This window comes from Bufo gargarizans, chromosome 1 (assembly GCF_014858855.1).
Source record: "Bufo gargarizans isolate SCDJY-AF-19 chromosome 1, ASM1485885v1, whole genome shotgun sequence".
NCBI lineage: Eukaryota > Metazoa > Chordata > Amphibia > Anura > Bufonidae > Bufo > Bufo gargarizans.
Window position 1 is genome coordinate 124,534,603 of NC_058080.1, and position 11,577 is coordinate 124,546,179.

Here is an 11,577-nt window from a genome sequence, read left to right on the forward strand (position 1 = left end):
GTTAATGGGGAGTATTCTTCCTCTTTTCCACTGACCCGAGGAACACGTCAGGGATGCCCCCTCTCCCCTTTACTCTTTTCATTGTTCCTGGAGCCAATGGCATGCAAAATTAGAACAGATGAGGAAATACAGGGCTTTGGATGTGAGGGAGAAGTCGACAAAATAAGTCTCTATGCGGATGATACTCTACTCTTTTTGGGGGGAGGGTATAGGAACTTGCCCAGGGTTATGGAAAGTGTGGATGAATTTGGATGTTTATCTGGATATGAGATAAACTGGGAAAAATCGAAGTTTCTCCCATTGAGATGCCCTGTTCCACCGGGTTATAACTTTCGGGTTAGTATGCTGATCCCATCAGAATCTCTATTATATCTCGGCATCCATATCGGGACCAAACTGGAATATTTTAAGAAACTGAACATACTCCCAATAATAGCTAAAGTTAAGGAAAAATTAGAACATGGTTAAGACTCCCCCTGTCACAAATTAACCGTATAGCCCTTATAAAAATGACATTATTACCAATGCTATTATATGTACTAAATGCAAGCCCAATAACGGTAGAAGATATGTTCTTTAATAAACTGGAGACCCTTTTCAATGAATTAATATGGGGGCGCAAACGAGTTAGAATTAAAATACAATACCTGTATAAAGAAGAGGGTGGTATCTCTGTCACTTTTCTAAAAGGATATTATTTGGCTGCAGAGCTGAGATGGTGTGTGAGGAATCGAAAGAATAAATGTATACGGCTTATTTTTGGGGAGTACTGTGGACCTTGGTAGGATCTCTTCTTCATCCTTGAAAAGGGTCCCATTGAGAAGAAAATAATAATAAACCCGTTTAGTAGAATGCTTGGGTACATTTGGCAACAAGTTAGACGTATGGCTGGAGTATCCCAAGCGGTTCAGTACACCCCCCTGTGGGGGAACGCACACTTACCACAAATTATGCAACTGGGTGATGTTGAATACTGGGAAAAACAGGGGATACATTTAATTGCACAGGTTTTTGATAAAGGACAGATCAAGCCTTTAAACGAAATTCTCCCTGACACCAACACTAGGATTCATTGATAAATTTCGATATGAACAGCTACGACACGCTATACACTACACGGAAAACAAGAACTATGTAAACATTGCACGGAACACCTTTTTAGATCTTTGTCACGATATGACTCTAAACACTTCTGCTATATCCCACATTTATGCAAAGTTAAAATACGAATACACCAAATCAATTACATTTAGAGCTGAGGCTAAATGGGAAAAGGATCTGCAGAATGTGGAACCCATCTCATGGAACACTGTTTATAAAAATATTAAAAGGTCCACGGTCTCCCCTGCTCATACGTGGATTCTTTTGAAAATTATACACCGTCTCTATTACACACCAGCACTATTGCATACTATCTATAAAGACAGAGAACAGAATTGCCATAAATGTAATAAAGACAGAGGAGAGTGCAAACACTTGCTGTGGGAATGCCCGGGGATAAAAGAGTATTGGACTAAAATATTTCGGAAACTGCAGAATAGTTCTCCCATGAAATATGAAGTGCGCATTGACTATGCAATTCTGGGTACTCTCCCAGAGACAGATAAAAATAAAACTGAGCAATTACTTTGGCTTCGGGGCATCGCCTTGGCCAAAATAACAATAGTTAAACACTGGGGCTCCACTAAATATCCAAATTTTCAGGAATGGATAGAGTATATGAACAGGGTAAAGCTGTACGAACATAGTCTTGCCCATACAGTGGGAAAAAAAGCAGCCTGGCAGCGGATATGGGGTAACTGGAAATAATAACACTAGGTGCGATGACGGTAGCTCCGCGGAAAAAAAGGGGGGTTGGAGGGAGAGGTGGGAGGGTATAAAACAAGAGGGAGATTTAATACATGATGAGAATATGTTATATTGTACTGCTTTTGATATTGAACTGGTATATTGTAAATTTCAATATTTTTTTTGAAAAAAAAAGAAGGAAAAAAAAAAAAAGGAGAGGATGAATGGGGCCATTTATTGTGAGATTTTGAGCAACAACCTCCTTCCCTCAGTCATTGAACATGGGTCGTGGCTGGGTCTTCCAACCTGACAACAACCTGAAGCACACAGCCAGGATAACCAAGGAGTGGCTCCGTAAGAAGCATATCAAGGTTCTGGAGTGGCCTAGCCAGTCTCCAGACCTAAATCCAATAGAACATCTTTGGAGGGAGCTTAAACTTCGTGTTTCTCAGCGACAGCCCCGAAACCTGACAGATCTAGAGGAGATCTGTGTGGAGGAGTCGGCCAAAATCCCTGTTGCAGTGTGTTCAAACCTGGTCAAGAACTACAGGAACTGTTTGACCTCTGAAATTGCAAACAAAGGCTTCTGTACCATATATTAACACTGATTTTCTCAGGTGTTCAAATACTTATGTTCAGCAGTGCAAGACAAATAAATTCTTTAAAAATCATACAATGTGACTTCCTAATTTTTTTTTTTAATGCTGTCTCTCAGAGTGGTGTAGGTGCTACAATGTGAATTTCAGACCCCTACATGATTTCTAAGTGGGAGAACTTGCAAAATCGCAGGTGTTCAAATACAAACCGGATTCCAAAAAAGTTGGGACACTAAACAAATTGTGAATAAAAACTGAATGCAATGATGTGGAGATGGCAAATGTCAATATTTTATTTGTAATAGAACGTAGATGACAGATCAAACGTTTAATCTGAGTAAATGTATCATTTTAAAGGAAAAATACGTTGATTCAAATTTTCACGGTGTCAACAAATCCCCAAAAAGTTGGGACAAGTAGCAATAAGAGGCTGGAAAAAGTAAATTTGAGCATAACGAAGAGCTGGAAGACCAATTAACACTAATTAGGTCAATTGGCAACATGATTGGGTATAAAAAGAGCTTCTCAGAGTGGCAGTGTCTCTCAGAAGCCAAGATGGGTAGAGGATCACCAATTCCCACAATGTTGCGCAGAAAGATAGTGGAGCAATATCAGAAAGGTGTTACCCAGCGAAAAATTGCAAAGACTTTGCATCTATCATCATCAACTGTGCATAACATCATCCGAAGAATCAGAGAATCTGGAACAATCTCTGTGCGTAAGGGTCAAGGCCGTAAAACCATACTGGATGCCCGTGATCTCCGGGCCCTTAAACGACACTGCACCACAAACAGGAATGCTACTGTAAAGGAAATCACAGAATGGGCTCAGGAATACTTCCAGAAACCATTGTCAGTGAACACAATCCACCGTGCCATCCGCCGTTGCCAGCTGAAACTCTACAGTGCAAAGAAGAAGCCATTTCTAAGCAAGATCCACAAGCTCAGGCGTTTTCACTGGGCCAGGGATCATTTAAAATGGAGTGTGGCAAAATGGAAGACTGTTCTGTGGTCAGACGAGTCACGATTCGAAGTTCTTTTTGGAAATCTGGGACGCCATGTCATCCGGACCAAAAAGGACAAGGACAACCCAAGTTGTTATCAACGCTCAGTTCAGAAGTCTGCATCTCTGATGGTATGGGGTTGCATGAGTGCGTGTGGCATGGGCAGCTTGCATGTCTGGAAAGGCACCATCAATGCAGAAAAATATATTCAGGTTCTAGAACAACATATGCTCCCATCCAGACATCATCTCTTTCAGGGAAGACCCTGCATTTTTCAACAAGATAATGCCAGACCACATTCTGCATCAATCACAACATCATGGCTGCGTAGGAGAAGGATCCGGGTACTGAAATGGCCAGTCTGCAGTCCAGATCTTTCACCTATAGAGAACATTTGGCGCATCATAAAGAGGAAGGTGCAACAAAGAAGGCCCAAGATGATTGAACAGTTAGAGGCCTGTATTAGACAAGAATGGGAGAGCATTCCTATTTCTAAACTTGAGAAACTGGTCTCCTCGGTCCCCAGACGTCTGTTGAGTGTTGTAAGAAGGGGAGATGCCACACAGTGGTGAAAATGGCCTTGTCCCAACTTTTTGGGGATTTGTTGACACCTTGAAATTCTGATTCAACACATTTTTCCCTTAAAATGGTACATTTTCTTAGTTTAAACTTTTGTTCCGTGATTTATGTTCTATTCTGAATAAAATATTAGAAGTTGGCACCTCCACATCATTGCATTCAGTTTTTATTCACGATTTGTAAAGTGTCCCAACTTTTTGGGAATCCGGTTTGTACTTCTGTTCCTCACTGTACTGCTACAGATGGATCTGAATAGATTGGAGGCTTGGGCAGAGAAGTAGCACATGAGGTTTGCCCCAATTCATTCTTTCAGAATGCATCAATTTGGCTGCGTTTGGTCTTTAATGCGTTTTTTAGACGGTGACTAAAACGCAGCTTGCAGCGTTTTGGTGACCGTCTGACTATACAGAGCCAAACAGATCCATCCTGATTTACAATGTAAGTCAATGGGGACGAATCAGTTTTTCACTGACACAATATGGTGCAATTTCTGTAACGGAACGCCTAGCACCCCGACCGGGTACCTCCGTCGATAGATGCTCCTAGTGCTTTCCGAGGACTCCAAGCACTCCACTTGACACCATACGCCCTGCAGACCCCACGAACCGCCGCAGATTGGTTGGGGTCTCACCGTCCTCCACCCACGCTGGACCTACGACAAGGCTCCAGGCTCCAGTGGGTGAACCTCTCCTACAGCCAGAGAGCAGGAACAGCTCTTACAAGAGCTCGTAGTTATGCCAGGGGAGTATAGCAAATCTTCAGCGTATAGCAATCCCCCAGTTTGATCAGTTATCCAAACACCAGTCTCAGCATGATGAAGGATAAAACAGGAACACTTTATTGAGGGCTACCCGCCCGTATTTATGCAGGTCCCCATCTGGTGGCCACGCCCTTAGGGGACCAGAATGGAGACTGCGACACAGGACAGATATGCAGAAATTCAGGATACACAGACAAAACACATCCCCACAATGCATCATGGTTTCCTCCTCTCTGCCTGGCGACACCCGAGGAGCAATCCAATTATGTCTCAGGACAAAGGGAAAACACCAATACACACGTGGAGACAACAGGACAGGAATCACCACCCAAACACACAATGTCACACCCCCACAGCAAACACAGACATTTAACATATCCCCAGATAGCTCAAGTCTGAGTGCATATCATTAGGTGAATGGCACTCAGAATACACGAATACAATAATATTAGCTATCTGGGTGCCCTCACATAACATACAATTTAACCGAACGCATAATAACATAAAACACAATTCCAAAGACAGATTTAAGCTGTGCGGCCGGTCTGTTTTCTTTAAAGTTAGTATGGGCCATAATCCTGAGGCAAGAGGCTAGCAACCAGCCCCCTCCAAAACACTGTGGCGAGGTTGGTTTCGTCACACATCTCCCCCTTCCAGGGAAGACTAACCAGATACCTGACCTCACGGTCAGTACCTGCGTTAGTCTGGCAGTCCAACCACAACCCCATACTGGACCTGTTGAATTTTGGTGCCTGGCTCTGTTCTGTATGTCGCCAGCTGTTGAGTGGGCATCTACGACTCCTTGCTGCCTTGTGGTTCTCCAGCTTGGAGCTGTAGGTACTTGGTGTGCAGAGGCCGACTGCGCTCTGCCCAGATGCCAGCTCTTCCGCGGGGGTAGCCTGTGGAAAGTCCGGCTCTGAAGAAGAGGGTAGGGGAGGGCAGAGGCCGACTGCGCTCTGCCCAGATGCCAGCTCTTCCGCTGGGGTAGCCGGTGGGGAGTCCGGCTCTGGAGAAGAGGATAGGGGAGGGCAGAGGCCGACTGCACTCTGCCCAGGTGCCAGCACTTCGGCTGGGGTAGCCTGGGGGATGTCCGGCTCTGGAGAAGAGGATAGAGGAGGGCAGAGGCCGGCTGCGCTTTGCCCTGATGCCAGCTCTTCCGCTGGGAAGAAATGAGTGGGTAGCGCAGGCTCATCCCCTGCCCCCAGAACTCTGTTGGGAAGTAGCTGGGAAGGGGAGGGCTCGCTTACCTCCTCCTCCTGGTATCCCTGCGGAGATGGATGGGGATCTGGACCGACTGTCCAGCATCCCTGTAGGACTGGCACCGAGCCCGCTGTCTCATCTGCGCCCATGCAGAGGGGCTTGTGTTCCCCTTTTCCCAGTATCTCCGGCTGCTGGTGGAAGGTGAGGCCGGTTGCCTCTCCTCCCCAGGACTCTGGTTGCTGTAAGGCAGAGGGACCCCGCATCTCCTCCCCCTGGAACTCAGGTTGCCGCTGGGGAGAGAGACCGGTTGTCTCCTCTCCCTGTGATATGCACTGCCGCTGGAGATCTGGGTAGGCGGCCCAGCATCCCTGTAGGGCCAGTAGAGAGACCTCGGTCCCATCTCCACCTGCCATCTGTGGGTCCTCCCAGGACCAGTCTGTGAGGTCCCTCAACATTTGCGAGTCAGGATCACCTGCGTCCACACCTGGCAACTCCGGCTGCTGCTGAGGGTCTGGGCCAGCATCCCAGCATCCCGGTGGAGAGCCCTCGGTCCCGTCTCCACCTGCCTGTTGTGGTTCCTCACAGGACCAGTCTATGAGGTCCCCTACCTCTGTAGCTGGTACTGAAGCAGGGGATACTTCAGTCGGGTCTTCCCAGCTGTAGGGTTGTAGGTCTGGGGCTGCCACCCAGCTCTCTGGCAGTGTATATTGGGACCGAATTGAGCTGAAGAAGTATTGGTAATCCTGCTCCAGCTCCCACTCCTTTGTCACTAGAGATGCCAGGTCTTGTCTCACCTCTCTCGCTGTAGCCCAATCATGCATAGCCTCCCTGTAGTCATAGATATCCCAGAACCGGGACCCTCCAGCATCTCCGAACTCCGGTTCTGCAAAGGCCTCAAACAACAGGCCAGGGCCATCATAATCCTCACCCTCGGGTCTGTCGTGCTCATCCATCCAGGGAGAGTGCCGAATCACATACCACCAGAGTGCCTGGTAGGCGTCATCTAGCCAAAGCTCCTTCCATACCAGGCTCTCCAGTTCTGTCACCCACTCATTCAGGGGCTCCTCTCCCAGAAGGGGCATTCGCAGGGCCACTCGCATCCGCAACTGCTGCTCCTCACTGGGGAGACACTCGCCCCGCCGACGCTGTACATCTTCCAGGGCCTCGTGCCAGACGCCTTTCCGGACTGCATCTCTCCAGTCCGGGTCATCATCCTCCTCGTAGTGGAACGCTGTTCGAAGACTAGCCGATTCCATCCTGCTGTAGCCAGGGGCGCTGTACGGATACTAGCGTTGCCCTCAATATACTCCACGAACGGTGTCTCCGAGCTGCTTCTCCTCACACTAGGACGCCATCCCACTGCTGCCACCACTGTAACGGAACGCCTAGCACCCCGACCGGGTACCTCCGTCGATAGATGCTCCTAGTGCTTTCCGAGGACTCCAAGCACTCCACTTGACACCATACGCCCTGCAGACCCCACGAACCGCCGCAGATTGGTTGGGGTCTCACCGTCCTCCACCCACGCTGGACCTACGACAAGGCTCCAGGCTCCAGTGGGTGAACCTCTCCTACAGCCAGAGAGCAGGAACAGCTCTTACAAGAGCTCGTAGTTATGCCAGGGGAGTATAGCAAATCTTCAGCGTATAGCAATCCCCCAGTTTGATCAGTTATCCAAACACCAGTCTCAGCATGATGAAGGATAAAACAGGAACACTTTATTGAGGGCTACCCGCCCGTATTTATGCAGGTCCCCATCTGGTGGCCACGCCCTTAGGGGACCAGAATGGAGACTGCGACACAGGACAGATATGCAGAAATTCAGGATACACAGACAAAACACATCCCCACAATGCATCATGGTTTCCTCCTCTCTGCCTGGCGACACCCGAGGAGCAATCCAATTATGTCTCAGGACAAAGGGAAAACACCAATACACACGTGGAGACAACAGGACAGGAATCACCACCCAAACACACAATGTCACACCCCCACAGCAAACACAGACATTTAACATATCCCCAGATAGCTCAAGTCTGAGTGCATATCATTAGGTGAATGGCACTCAGAATACACGAATACAATAATATTAGCTATCTGGGTGCCCTCACATAACATACAATTTAACCGAACGCATAATAACATAAAACACAATTCCAAAGACAGATTTAAGCTGTGCGGCCGGTCTGTTTTCTTTAAAGTTAGTATGGGCCATAATCCTGAGGCAAGAGGCTAGCAACCAGCCCCCTCCAAAACACTGTGGCGAGGTTGGTTTCGTCACACGGACCCATCCCCCATTGACTTTCAATGTAAGTCAAGACTAATCCGTTTTGACTTAGACTGAATGAATAATGCAAACGGATCCGTTATAAACGGATACAAGCGTTTGCATTATTGGATACAAGACGGATCAGCACCAAACGCGAGTGTGAAAGTAGCCTATCACTGACATGGAAAAGGACCTAGGAATTTTTGTGAACAGCAAACTAAGCTGTCAGGCAGCTGCTTCCAAGGCCAATAAGATAATGGATTGCATCAAAAGGGGCATAGATGCCCGTGATGAGAACATAGTCCTGCCACTTTACAAATCATTAGTCAGACCACACATGGAGTACTGTGTACAGTTCTGGGCTCGTGTGAACAAGGCAGACACAGCAGAGCTGGAGAGGGTTCAGAAGAGGGCAACTAAAGTAATAACTGGAATGGATGGACTACAGTACCCAGAAAGATTATCAAAATTTGGTTTATTCACTTTAGAAAAAAGACTGAGATCTAATAACTATGTATAAATATATTAGGGGACAGTACAGAGATCACTCCCATCATCTATTTATCCCCAGGACTGTGACGAGGGGACATCCTCTGCGTCTGGAGGAAAGAAGGTTTATATACAAACATAGAAGAGGATTCTTTACAGTAAGAGCAGTGAGACTATGGTACTCTCTGCCTGAGGAGGTGGTGATGGTGAGTACAATAAAATAGTTTAAGAGGGGGCTGGATGTATTTCTGGAGTGTAATAATATTACAGGCTATAGCTACTAGAGAGGGATCGTTGATCCAGGGAGTTATTCTCATTGGAGTCGGGAAGGATTTTTTTTCCCTTAGGGCTCATGCCCACGAATGTAAGGGCTCCGTGCCCGCGCTGTGGTCTGCAATGCACGGGCACGACCATGGGCAGCCGCATGTGGATTGCGGACCCATTCACTTGAATAGGGTCCGCGATCCGCATCCGACGGTCCGCACCGCAAAAAAGTAGTGCATGCACTACCTTTTTTCAGTGCGGAGGCACGGCCAGAAACCTAGTGCTTCTGTGGGGTTCCGATCCGTGCCTCCATTCTGCATCTCCGAGATTGCGGACCCATTGAAGTGAATGGGTCCGCGATCCATGGTGCGTCGTGCACACCACCGATGCCTGTGTATTGCGGACCCCTGTATGGCCACGGCTGGGCAACGGCCGCGTGCATGAGCCCTTAAAGTGAGGAAAATTGGCTTTTACCTCACAGTTTTTTTTTTTGTCTTCCTCTGGATCAACTTGCAGGATAACAGGCTGAACTGGATGGACAGAGGTCTTTTTTGAGCCTTATAAACTATGTTACTGCAACGTTCCGGACCGCAGTGGCAGTATGTGAGTGTCATGGTGTGCCGAATGGGTGTAGTAGTTGTACTCACTTTTGCCGTAGCTCCCTGGGCCCGCGTGCAGTGGAGAAGAAGACAGCACTAAATCCTCCGGGGCACTCTCTGTTGCAGGGAACACCAGCCAGATGGAAGTCGAGGTGCCCTTGATGGTAATGGGCATGCTTAGGGTGCTTTGGTGGCTGGGCCCCTGTGTTCGTAAAGCCAGCACCATAAGGTGCAATTAGGAGATAGAGTACAATGATGAGAGAGGCAGTAGTTGAAGCAAACAGGAACTTTACTTGTAAATTGTAGTCTTGCAATAAGTATCATCCAATAGCAGCACTTTGTCATAAATACAGATGGTAAAGCCGTAAATCCCAATAACAGGCTCAGTGAGGTGGTGTATGTAGGTTCCAGCTCAACTGTATAGGAGTGATGATCTTACTTGTACTTGGTTCCTGATCTTGCTTTGGTTACTCAGCCTTTCAATAATAGTTTGGATCCTCTGTAAGTTCAATTCAGCAATATTCAGTGCTTCAGTGATTCAGCAACCCAAGGGCGGTCTCCCTTATGGCAGGCAAACTCTCTTCTCCATTCTTTGAAAAGGTTGCCCAAGATACAGCAGTTATTCTCTTAATCCCCGGAAGGGTCCCAGGAAGGGGTATTACAGTAAAGGATCAATAAGTCCTAGTCTTGGACTACAAAAGTTGAAATAGCTTCACTCCCTGGGCTAGGCCCAGGAGAACAGAGACAAGTCTGTCTCCTCTCCTCCTAACTCCTCACTCTTTATCTCCCCCTTACTTCCTGTGGCTGACCTATATAAATGGTGTTAAAGTGACACCACGAGGTGGATATGTGTAGTGCATTGAACCAGCCTGAAATGGGAATTTAACAGAATTGACAAAGGAAAATACAGTAAATAGTGCAAAATGACTCAGGATGGCACAAACAATTTTGGAGTGTTCCCATCCACCTGGAGTGGGACACTACGTACATTACTATGTTCTTGTACTATTAATTTATGCAAAATTGTGTGAAAAGTTAGTGACCATTTAAAGGTCCTTACACACATGAATTTGGCTCTGGTGTTTTTTTTTTTTACTGTATAAATGCACCAGAATACATGCTAGTATTTTTTCTGCCACCTGCTTTGGTTTTTGTGGCATTTTTCCACAAAGACAAAAAACACCATGGAGTTTGACATACTGTTAACTTATCCATAAGAAAAGTCATCAATATTACATATGTGGTTGTCTGACACCTATGGAAAGGTCATCAATATGCTGGTCCAGGAAAACCCCTCTGAAGCCACCTGCGCACCTTGCGGAATACATACGTTTTTTTCTGTGTGGATTCTCCTGCAGAAAAAATGGAGTGTATTACAGTACCAGCAAATTACACAATTCTCATGTACACTTCGCAGATTTTTTCTGTGCAGAAATTGACCTGCCGCACGGATTTCAAAATCTACAGCATGTCAATTATGTTTGCAGTTTTAGCTGTGGATTGGGCCCTTTTCAATGGGGGGTGATGACTGCAGCAAAACCGCATCAAATCCACACCAAAAACCACTTAGACATTGTGGTTTTTGGTGCAGATATGCTGCAGAAGTGCACAGAAATCTGCACAGAAATTTGCATGGACCTTTATGTGCGTTCAGCTGCCCTCATGTGCAGGTGGCCTGTTTTTCATGTCCTACAGCATTCCACAATGCTGAACGCTGCTTTAGGAAAGCATTGCAGTAGTGCTGAGTCTGTGTGTCACCACCACGCACTAGGCTCTGTCCTAGCTTTTAAATTCAAATTCTGGCACCATAAAAGCAGTGGGAACATACTGCAGTCGCTCCCCACAGGCCATAATATTTTGTGTAACAGATAAATAGTGAGATGCTACTGTAAAATTGGAAAAATGTGCGCTGCAACATGAAGCCAAATTGAGGAGCATCTGTCAGCATGATCAACCCTAGTAAATTAAGCATACTGGAAAACCAAGAAATCTTGCACATGTACCCATGTGAGTTTGATCAGTGCAATTTG